The sequence below is a fragment of the Cervus canadensis genome, chromosome 17 (genome assembly GCF_019320065.1).
Source record: "Cervus canadensis isolate Bull #8, Minnesota chromosome 17, ASM1932006v1, whole genome shotgun sequence".
In the NCBI taxonomy this organism is placed as follows: Eukaryota; Metazoa; Chordata; class Mammalia; order Artiodactyla; family Cervidae; genus Cervus; species Cervus canadensis.
Window position 1 is genome coordinate 40,124,884 of NC_057402.1, and position 12,246 is coordinate 40,137,129.

The 12,246-nt window shown below is 47.9% G+C and overlaps 1 protein-coding gene across 6 annotated transcripts in view; it reads right to left on the reverse strand.

The window, feature by feature from the left end:
- The window catches only part of APBA2 (amyloid beta precursor protein binding family A member 2), a 130,441-nt gene that overhangs the window by 58,493 nt on the left and 59,702 nt on the right, over window positions 1-12,246 (reverse strand). Inside the window, exon 1 of one of the 6 annotated variants that reach the window (XM_043434447.1) lies at window positions 1,149-1,204. The exons of the other annotated variants lie outside the window; for them this stretch is intronic. The gene's annotated coding sequence lies outside the window, so the exon portion shown is untranslated. Of the gene's footprint in view, window positions 1-1,148; window positions 1,205-12,246 lie in introns of those variants that run through there. 6 annotated transcript variants of the gene reach the window in all.

The window sequence follows — 12,246 nt, forward strand, 5'->3', positions numbered from 1 at the left end:
TGCTAAATCGCTTCAGTCGTGTCTGACTCTTTGCAATGCACAGTCCCTGGCGGGACTATAGCCCGCCAGGCTCCTCCATCCATGGGACCCTTCAGGCAAGTATACTGGAATGGGTTGCCATGCCCTCCTCCAGGGAATCAACCTGATCCAGGGATCGAACCTGCATCCCTTACATCTTGTGCATTGGCAGGCGGGTTCGTTACCACTAGCACCACCTGGGAAGCAAGGATGTTTGCCTCCCTTATCTGTTTCTTTCCAAGGGCAAGTGCTTCTGCTGCCTCGCAAGTCCCTTCACAGTGTCGGCCTCAGCTCCATCATGTATAAAATGGGGGCAGTGGGAACCACCTTACAGGAGGGATGAAGGTGAAACCCCACAAAACCTGGAGAACACCACCTGCGGCCACGGCAGCCTCAACAGTCTGCCCTTCCTTCTGCCAACCCCACCGTCTAACCCCTCCAGGAAGAAGGGACTTGGTGGTTAGTGCTCGTACTAAAGGTCATGTCCAGGGACTTCCCTGGTGGTCCAGCAGTTAAGACTATGAGCTCCCAACACAGGGGCCCTGTGCTCAATCCCAAGCCAGAGAACTAAGATCTCATGTGGTGCATGGTATAGCCAGAAAAAAAAAAAAGTCACTATATATTATGTCCAGCAGCAAGAACCCTCCCTGGGAGACAGGAGAGGGGCCTCAATTCCTTGGTGTGTTCCAGGTTTGCTCTGTGACCTCAAGCAGGTCACTCAGAAAGGTCAACAGTCCTCCCTGGGCATCCCCACCCCAGCTCTGCCCAGCTGGGACCAAGGAGAGCAGAGAACAGTCTAGAAGCCTCCAGCACAGGCTGGAGTCCCTTGCACCCATCCCGCCCTCCCTTCCCTCCTCCAGCCACCACCACCCCTGACACCACCAGCCGTGGAAGGGCCCCTCACCCAGAAGTCCAGCATCCCCCATCCCTCCAGGCCCAGAAGTGCCTGGGGGACTCCAGAGCCCAGCTCTCCCTCCCTTGCACCCCTGCCTCCCACCTGTGAGTCCCCTGAAAGAGCAGTGTCATCCATCTGTAGCCTGAGCACCCCGCCTGCTCCCCAAGGTTCCCTACAAAGACACCCAACCGTCAAAGTACTTTGGAAGGACAGCCGGCGGCACTCAGCAACTTACGTAAGGAAGCAGGCCCACATCTCAGCTCAATTTAGCATCCGGTTTTAAGTGTCTATTTATAGGCCTCACGCGAGCACCCCTTGTGGATGGCGGGGTGTCAGGGCTCCGGGCTCCTGGCCACCGCTATTCATTAGCATTCCTTTCGTGTTTGTCTTCTCTCATTTTCCCAGCAGCATTGTAACTCAGCAGCAAGGTCACCTACAGCTTGGATCCAGCGCCACTTCTCATCTTCTCTAAAGAAAATATGAATTTTCTTTCCCCTGTGGCAGTGCTCTCTCCCCAACCTCTGGGGGGCCCTGGCTTGCGCCAGCTATAGCAGAGCTGTGTTGTTTTCCTGACCTGCGTCTCCCGACAGATGGCTCATCTCAAAGACAAGTCCAGCAAAGTTGTGGGTGGGGGCATCCAGGAAGGCCTCAGGCATCCACTGTCGCCTCCCTGGTTTGCCCTTAGTCCACCCGTCCCCTGGCCAGGCACAGTGGCCAGAATGAACCAAGAGGTTTGGAACATTCAGGATCTCCTCAGCCATGTATGAGCCGGCCACTCCTCCTTGTACCAAACACATGTCCTGGGTCTCTACCCATCCCGTCAAGATGCAGCCAGCACGAGTCACCTGCTCTGTCCCTTTCGGTCACGCGTGACTGGACAGAAACACCAGAATCTGCTCTTTTGGTAACTCACAGCCATTCCTGGAATAACCCCCTCATCCTCTTATATCATCAACCTCCAGGCTGGGAACTCAGGACACAGTTCTGAGTTCACAGTTCTGGGAACTCCCCACAAGATTAAAACACGCAGCCACTGTCGACATGGTCAGTCCAGGCACAGGCTGGTGGGTGTTTAGGTCATCCTGAGCCCAGCTTCCCTGGTGAGACTAGAGACAGGAAGTCCCAGGAGACCAGGAGACTCTGTGGAGCCACTTCCTGTCCACATGCTGATGACCAGATCCTCTGGGGCCAGGCCCCCTGCCCTCAGAACCAGTGCAAAAGGAAAGGCAGACCCTCTGCCTGCCAGCTCTAAGCCCACAGCAGAATTCAGGCACAGACAACACTGCCAACCAAAGCCCTTCAGCCTCCTGACTTCAAACTCCACGAGATTTGATGCTCCCGTGAATACTGGGGCTACAGCCGTAGGTATCTGGTTTGAGAAATAAGTAATTTTCTCACAGATGCCACCTCACTGCCCTGAGAGGGTCCCCATGATTCCACATGCACACTTCCAGCAATAAATTGGATCTCTGATCAAACAGGGTGTATAAAATGTCACGTTTCCAGACGCTTGGGAATAAACAAATTCTAAATATTCCTGAGACTCGATGGTTCACAGATTTGCTGATAAAGGTGATCAGCTGCTTTTGATAATATGGCCGGGGAATCAGTGGGAGAGTCCAGGTCCAGAAAGATCCTGGAGGCCTGGTGGTGGCCCAGGCGATTGGGGAAGGGGATCTGGAAAATGGCCATGGCCCTAGACAGGCCTGCTCACAGGAGCCTCCCCACCACAGCAGGAGAGGCTGCCCTGGGAGCCCTGGAAAGGGCAGTGCTGGTGGGAGAAGGATCAGAACCAACCTTCATAAGCTTTTTCTCGCAAAGTTAATGCAAATTCCACAGTTTCACGGACTCCCAGACCTGGGAGCTGTCCTGAGGTGCACCTGGGGACAAGGAGCAGGAGACGGAGGTCACCTGTCCTCGACAGAAATGGAAAGTCTGCCTGGAAACATCGGCACAGCAGAACCACCAACCCACTGCCCAGAATAAAATTTCTTTCTCCAGCTGACCCATGAGCTACGGCTGAAGGAATTTCCTTGACTTAAACTGGCAACATTGGGCTTTGTAAGGGGCTGCGGCCTGGGCACCAAGGTGCAGGGAGACCTGGGACACTACGGGGAAGAACAGGTGGGATGTGATGAGCAGTAATAATCCAGGCTCCAGGAATCACTTGCTGACAAAGGACTCCAGCCGCACTGAGTGGAAGCCCTGGACGGGGGTTTGGGAGGGGTGTGTGCAGCGCGCCATGGCCATGGTCAGGTACATCAGAGGCAGACGTCAGCACACCACAGTCAGCTCAGGTGTGACTCCTGCGGTCCCAGCCTGGTGGCTGCTGCTGCTGCTAAGTCGCTTCAGTCGTGTCCGACTCTGTGCGACCCCATAGATGGAAGCCCACCAGGCTTCCCCATCCCTGGGATTCTCCAGGCAAGAACACTGGAGTGGGTTGCCATTTCCTTCTCCAATGCATGAAAGTGAAAAGTGAAGAGAAGTCGCTCAGTCGTGTCCGACTCTTAGCGATCCCATGGACTGCAGCCTACCAGGCTCCTCCGTCCATGGGATTTTCCAGACAAGAGTACTGGAGTGGGGTGCCATTGCCTTCTCCACTGGTGACTGCAGCAGCCCTTAAACTCAGGTGTTCGTAAGACTAGAAGGACCTTTGCGTGAGGGAAAGCCTGGAATGGAGGTTCACACTCGCACTGCTGTCTCAGGCCAGCACATGTGGACACGGGACTTGCCTCTACTCTGCTTCCTCAAAGAGCAGACAGTCAGCTGGCAAAGGTCAGCATCTGGCAGGTAAGCCATGGCTCAAGGTGGCTTCTGGGACCTGGCTCTGTAGCTCAGCCAAGCTGCCCTGGGGTAAACAGCGAGATGGCCCGTGTTCCCTTGGGTGTGACTGGAACCACAGGATGGAATTGGGAAGTGGGGCCCGGGTGGGGCCTGGGGGTCTGCTGCTTCCTGGGGGACAGTGTCAGTCAAGCACAGCAGCCTCATATAGGGCAGGGAAAGAACTGGGGCCCCAAGAACTGGCCACAGACCAGTGACTGTGGGGAAATAGGGGATGACCTCAGAGAGGGGCTCCAGGTCCTCTGAGCCAGATGGACGCAGGGGACACAGCCCAGGTCATTGTATGAAGAGGACTCAGGGCTGGGAGAGAGCGATGGTAAAGTTGAGATGCTCCATGGATGGGCACCAATGGGATGTTCACAAGTAAAAATCTTAAATTGTAAATAACGGAGTCCTCTAGCGAGATGCAAGGGAAAGTCTTCAAATGCTAATAATTTATTGATAGAAACACCCACAGGTATTATTTTGCTCCTTCTGGGCAAAAAGTTGTGTCTTTAGAATCAAAGTTCAAACCTTAAGATTCTCATTTGTACAAATGTCTGGGGAAGAGACTGGCTTTGAAATCCATCTTCAGTGATATCCAAGTTTGAAAATCAATTGTTTTGTTTGAGAAAGTGGCTTCTAAACACCCTCTTAAAATACTGAATTAAGGATAACACACAAATCAATACCATTAAAATAGTCACACCCTCCACTCTTGAAAGTTTAATTTTCAAAGCCTGAAGGTGGCAGGCATCACGGATGCTAACATTCTGTCCCCAGATTCCTCACTTCCTTCTCCGAATTCCAACACGGAGAATTTCTATGTGATGAGTTTACTGAGAAGGGACTGTTCTCTCAAGAGGGTTCTTTGTTTCCCCTCCTGGGGCCTGAGAGACCACCCTGAAGGCAGAGTCGGCAGCAAAGATGTGTGGTGATTCTATCTGTGTCAAACCCCAGAAATCTGCTACAAACGCAAACTGGCTCTGATGTTCAGTATCTCTTTCTCTATGTTTGCTTTATGTAAAATCCTCCCTCGGGGTTCTACTAAATAAATCTGGGAGCTCCTTATACAGTCTAGAGCTAAGTGATTAACATTGGGGTTGAATTAACATGTCCTGACCCAACAGCACCCTCATCTTCCATAAAGTTGACCTTAAGCAGGAGATGGCGACCCAAGGACTGAAGCACAGCTACCCCTGCTCTTTGTGGTCGGGGTGTTTACAACTCTGTAATCCTGACACATTTCCCTAGTGATGCTTGATATTAAACCAGTCCTGTGTCATGGACTCCTTGCCTGGCTTTGGGGAAGGAAAGGACAATTAGACACCAAGGTATAAAAGACCAGAACTCAGTGCCAAGGCAGAAAGCAGTCCACCAGGTCTGCACAGACCCTGGCTGGCATAGGGTGAAAGCAGGGGATTGAAACGAGCCCTCCCAGCCTGGGTCAACCTGGCCCTCCTCTCTTCTATTCCTTCCTAAGCAAAAGAGGCTTCTATTTTTGCTGCAAGGCACTTGATGCCTTCCAATCCCCTGACAGCCGTCCCTGGAGGGATGCTGGGATTTCATTTTCTATTCAGGCAGCTCAAGGATGCTGGGTGGGTGGGGTGGGGGCAGTCATCCAGACGCCAGGAGTCAGAGAGAAGCACTGCCTGCAATCATATCAGAGGAGGACACGGCGCTCTGGAGGGCTCCAGGCAAGATGCTGGGATGTCCACACGGTCCGTGGGGCCTGCCACAGCGAGGGTTATTCCATCCATCCTGTGCTCACCAGGACAGGCACTCAGGCTTCACAGGTGGGGACCTTTTAATCCTCCCAGCACCATTGCAAGGTAGCGAAGATGATCATCAGTCCCATTTTACAGGTGGGAAAACTGAGGCTCATAAAAATGATTGAGGTCACACAGGAAGTGCTGGGGCTGGGGTTTAACCCCGGCACTTAGCCCCTAAGTCCATGCTCTTAGCTCCCACATTATGTCACCAGGAAGAAAAGGGGAAGATATTTATAATACATAAACCAAAAGAGGGATCATTAAGAAATCAGTAAGAATCAAAAAATGGGGACTTCCTTGGTGGTCCAATGGTTAAGAATCTGCCTTCGAATGCAGCAGACCCAGGTTTGATCCCTGGTCAGGGAACTAAGATCCCACATGCCACAGGACAGCTAAGCCTGAGAGCTGCAACTACTTAGCCCACGTGCCACAACCAGAGAGAGGCCTGAATGCCACAACGAAGAGCACGTGTGCTGCAACTAAGACCCAACACAAATAAATATCTTTAAAAGAATTTAGAAAATGAGTAAATGACATGAATCAGTAATTCACAGAATAAAAATACATGAAACATATATATATATAATTTCATATAAATAAATGAAAAGATGTTGAACCTTACTGGCAGGCAGAGAAATGTAAACTAAGACCCCTTAGAAATACCACTTTCCCCACCAGACTGACAAAAATTAAAAACATCTGACAATAGTAAGTGTTGCCAAGGAATAGGACAAGCGGGACGCACACACACACATGCAAAACCGGCAGGACTGCTCAACAGGAGACACTCTTCAGAAAACAAATTTTGCTGCTTTTGCAAAACAGGAAGACTTGTGTACTGTCTCCTGCAACAATTACCAGTCTTGCTAAATATTCTAGGCAAATCTGGCTCATGGTCTTGTAGAGACACACTGGGTATTCCTAACAGCCTTGTCTGTAACAGTAACAACCTGGGAAGCACCTGAACATCCACCAATGGAGAACAGACAGGTTATATCACATTCCTACAATGAAACCCCACGCACCATTGAGAAGGTTCGAAATGACAGCTACATGCTTTCCCAGGGATGAATCTCACACACATAAGATGCAGCAGAAAAGGCAAGCTACAGAAAAAAACACGCACTTTGATATCAGTTACATCATACTTCAAAGACAAGAAAACTCACAGGCATGGCTGCGCTGACAAACGCGGTGAGTGTAAACACCTAACTCTCACAGCAGTTACCTCTATGTGGGGACAAGAGGGTGTCAGCAGGGAGGGGCTCTCGTTGCACAGCTCATTGTGGTGGATTCAAACATTCCACAAGTTCTTGCACAATCCCCTCAAAAGGTGGATCCCACTTCACCTTCCCTGGGCCGTCTCTAGTGAACAGGTCCTAAAAGGGATGCACTATTCTTACATCACTCACTCAGGGGAAAACCGGCCACTATGCTGTGAGATCACCCACACAGCACCACAGAGAGGGCCACACAGCAAGGAACTGAGGCTCCTACCAACAGTCACATGAATCCTCCAAGGACTGCAGCCCCAGGCCACATCTTGATCTTGACCCTGAGCCCAGGGAGCTGACCCTGGGGTCTGAACTGCTCCCAGATCCCTGACACACAGACTCTATGTAGAAGATACTAGATTGGTGGGGGGGGCGGGGGGGTTGACGTAGAAAAGTCACTTCATTGCTGTGCCAGGCAAAAGGGGACACAGCAGGTTCATGCCCTCAAAACTGTGTGTCCCAACCCAGGGAGGATCTGGTCAGGAGTTTTATAGCAATGTTTCAAGGACAAAGTTGCTAATAAGGAACAGGGTGTGTGCAGGACTTGTGTTCCTTCTTTTTTTAAAATTAATTTTTATTGGAGTATAGTTGCTTTACAACATTGTGTTAGCTTCTACTGTATGGCAAAGTGAATCAGCTATGCATATATATATATATCCCCTCTTTTTGCTTATTTTAAATTTATTTTTAATTGGAGGATAATGTCTCTACAATGTTGTGTTGGTTTCTGCCATGCAACAACATGAATCAGCTACATGTATATATATATCCCCTCCGCTAGAGCCTCCCTCCCACCCACTCTAGGTCGTCCCTTTTTTTGGATCTCCTTCCCATTTAGGTCACCACAGAGCACTGAGTAGAGTTCCCTGAGCTATACAGTAGGTTCTCATCAGTTATCTATGTTATACATAGTGAAGATAACAAATGTTTATTGTTTTACACCACTACATGTTGGCATGAATGTTAACAGAAATAGATAATCGATACAGTAATATTTTTCATCTTAAGTTAAGTAGGTTGTGGGTACACAGGTGTTCATCACATTATTCTTTTCACCTTTTTGTATGCTGAATGCTTTACAATAAAAATTTAATGCCAAAGACTTGAATTAAGTCAATGTTGGTTAATAATTGCAAATGATGAATTGTAAAAGACAGGAAACCATGACAGGCACACCCTTCTTCCTTTTGGGTGACTAAAGAAAGGGGTCTCTTCTGGGGACATAAGTGTTAGTTGCTCATCTCTGACTCTTTATGATAGCATGGACTGTAGTCCACGAGGCTCTTCTGCCCATGGGATTCCCCAGGCCAGAATACTGGAGTGGGTAGCCTTTCCCTTCTCCAAGGGCTCTTCCCAACCCAGGGATCCACCTGGGTCTCCTACATTGTAGGCAGATTCCTTACCATCTGAGCCACTAGGGAAGCCCACTCTGGGGACATAAGGAACTTACAAAAGCCCCCTAGAAGGGGTGGAGAGTCACAGTAAGTCGTGCCTGGGCAGGGGAGGAAGGGGCTAAGGATGTGCTCTAGTAACATATTAAAATAGGGAGATGTTTTTAGCTAAGACAGTATGAGCCTGAGCCTGAGAGATTACCCCAGTGGGAATGAAGGATCAGGGATGTCAGCAGCACTAGGGGTGGCCCACCCGCTCACCTGTTCTCCCCACACCTTTTGGCCATCAGAGAAGGACAGGGCTGCCAGAAGCCAGGATCTGGTCATCAACACACCCTCTCTCCCCTGTCGGTCCTAGATAGCAGGACACTTTACTTCTTAGACATGGTTGAGCTGGTCAAAGTCAACTGGGGAGTTAAAGCAGCCAGACCAGTCATGTCCAGCAGACCCATTCTGTCCCTGAAGGACCACAATAGCACTACTCGAGACCACTTATTTTATTATTTAACTCATTAATTAATTTGGTCGTACCAGGTCTTAGCTGCAGCGTGTGGGATCTAGTTCCCTGATCAGTGATTGAACCTGGGCCCCCTGGATTGGGAATTCTGAGTCTTAACCACTGGACCACCACAGAAGTCCCAACACCATTTATTTTAATCCTAATATTTAAGGGCTTAAATCCAAAATCTCACACATGTTCTCTTCCTCAATTTGCTCATTCAAAGAAGAACTATGTCCAAATCCATTTAAATTGAAACAACCACTTTTCCTGTCATAAAGTGACATCGGAAGCAACAATAATGCCTCATATATCCTGAGCCTGCTTTCCTCTTTCGAGAAAACACTCAGTTGAGGTGACAGAGGAGGTTAAGCTATGCTTTTAATGTTCTCCTTCTGACCCTGACGTGTCAGGAAAATGACCCCTGAGAATTTGGATCATTTGTGTTTGCTCTCATCACTCACGCTCTCCGGGTGGCCCCTGAGGAGAAAAAGAGGAAAAGCACAGGGTGAGAAATGCAAATAGTGAAGGGGACCATGTGCAACGTCGGGGCTCTGCGACAGCACCAGAGGTGGTGCAGGTGAGGCTCTGTCCTCACCTTGCAGGGCGGGGCCCAGACAACCACACTGGACCACTGGGGACCAGGATGCCTGACCTCAACCAGTCACTGTCTCCCAGCCAGTCAGGGTCCCCCTCAGACATGAACTCAAAGGACGTGATGTCCCCAGACTTGCCTGCTGTGGACACCTCAAGCTCGGCCAAGGTAGGTCCTGGAGAGCCAGGGCAGGAGGCAGCATGAAGTTGGACGGTACCCCCCCACCCCCACCAGCAGTTCATCCAGCCCCAGAGATGGCGTACGCTAACAGAAATGCTGGGCTTCCCAGGTGGCTCAATGGTAAAGAGCCCACCTGCCAATGCAGCAGACATGGGTTCGATCCATCAGTTGGGATGATCCCCTGGAGAGGAAAATGGCAACCCGCTGCAGTATTCTTGCCTGGGAAATCCCAGGGACAAGGGAGCCTGGTGGGCTACAGTCCATGGGGTTGCAAACAGTTAGACACAACTTAGCAACTAAACAACAACTAAAGCCAAAGAATGAGAATGGTAAACAATAGCCAAACTTACTTCTAAACAGATGCAAAACCCTAAATAACACATGAACCAAATGTACCCAGCAGTTTCTAAGCAAACACATCACGATGAAGTATGCGTTTATCCCAGGGATGTCAAGTTGGTGTCATAATAGAATAGCTATTAATGCAATTGTTTGTCAGCACACGAACAGATTATCTCAGTTGATGTGGAAGAATCACTTCATAAAATTCAACAGGACTCATAATTAAAGGGAGGGTGACTTGTGAATGGATCACAAAGGGATGCTTAACAGACAGTGGGCATCTACCAAAAAGCCTGCAGTTAACATCCTACTGTATGGGAGACCACTAGATACCCCACAGGAAGGAACAGACAAGAACTCAAAGCACGGCTGCTTCTGCCTGAAGCTGTCCTGTCACCCCTCGGCAAAGAAATCAGAAAATAAAAAGAAATCAAAGGATGATGATTGGAATCAACAAGGTCCAACGGACATTATTTGCAGGGGACATGCTGTCCACAGAGAAAATCCAAAAGATTCTACAAACGACCCAGCAAGAGATTAAGACACAAACTCAACTATCACAAAGGGTCATTTTCAAAGAGACACCCCCTGAATGGTAGCTAAAAATAGACACCAAGGAATCAATCTAGTATAAAAAAAGCAAGACCTTTTCAGAAAAATACTCCATGTGGAAGATGCCATAAAAATCTCAAACATCTGGGGTTCCAAGAGCATCCATGTACCAGGAGGGTGATGTACCATCTCTACAAGAAAGGAAGCTCCTGCCCTCAGGATCCCTCATAGGGTGCTATGCATCCCTTCATCAGGCCATTCATCTGCATCCTACATCATATCCTTTAATACACTGGTAAACATAAGGAAGTATTCCCCTGAGTTCTATGAGTGGTTCTAGTACATTAATTAAACTCAAGAAGGGGATCATGAGAACCTCACATTTATTTATAGCCCATCAGTCAGAAGCACAGGTGACAACCTCGACTTGGAGGTGGTGTCTAAAGTGGAGTAGGAACAGTCTTGTAGGACTGAGCCCTCACCCCGTGGGATCTGATGCCCTCTCCAAGTAGATGGTGCCAGGACAGAATTAAATTGTAGGACACCCAGCTGGAGTAACATAGAGTGGTTTGGTGTGGGGACACTGCACACATCTGGTATCAGAAGTACTGTGAATGTGGCAACAGCGTGTAGGTAAAAGAGAAACCAGTTCAGCTACTGGTTGTCCCAAGATGGCTTTTTGTATTCCCCATCTGGGGAATACATGTAAATCCATGGCTGATTCATGTCAATATATGACAAAAACCACTACAATATTGTAAAGTAATTAGCCTCCAACTAATAAAAATAAATGGAAAAAATAAATAAATAAATAAATAAAAGGGAATGCTGTTTAAAAAAAAATATGGCTTTTTGTTTTGTTTTACTTTTCTGCTGCACTGCACAGCATGTGAAATCTTAGCTCCTCAACCAGGGATTGAACCTGCAACCCCTGCAATGGAAGCATGGAGTCTCAACCACTGGACCATTTTTAAAAAGGTTCTCCTTACTAACATCTTATTTAGGAATTTTCCATCCCTCTTCCTCAGTGAGATTGGTGTGTAGGCTTCTTTTATTGAATAATCTTGATGTTTCCATCTTTTTCTATGCTCCACAGTAATTTAAGTAGCATTGAGAGTATACATTCTTTAAAGATTTGATGGAATTCTCCTGTGAAGCTATAGAGGCTTGGAGATTTTTCTATTTGTTTCCATGGAAATTGGTTTGTTTACACTTTATTTGTCCACTGGGGTCAGTTTGGGTAATAACATTTTCCTAGGAAAGTACCCCTTTTTAAATCCAGGTGCACATTTATTTGCACAGCAATGCAAAAGTGGCTTATAATGATTTTTCTAACAGGCTCTGTTTTGTTGCTTATTTCCCCATTGTCATGTTTTGTTTTGTGTCTTTGGATTCTCTCCCTCTCTCTCATAATTAGGTTAGATAGGGTTTGCTCACCTGATTTTTCTCCGAAGAATCAGGATTCATATGTTTTTTAATAAGTTTTTTAATGTGGACCATTTTTTAAGTCTTTATTGAATTTGTTACAATGTTGCCTTGTTTTATGTTTTGTTTTTTTGGCCCAAAGAATGTAGAATCTTAGCTCCCTGACCAGGGATCAAACTTGCATCCTCTGCTTTGGAAGGCAAAATCTTAACCACTGGACTACCAGGGGAGTCTCGGGATTCATACATTTATCAGTTCTATCACTTTTCTCTGTTCTAATTCATGCATTTCTGCTTCTGACCTCATTTCTTCAGTCTGCTCTCAGCCAGCTTACTGGGTTGTCTCGTCCAACATTTTCAGTTGGATGTTGAATTCATTCATTTATTTTTATTTCAAGGCCATAACCACAGCTGTATCAGCATCCTCTAGATGGATGTATTTATTTTCATTATCATCATATTCTAGAAATTATGCAATTTGGTT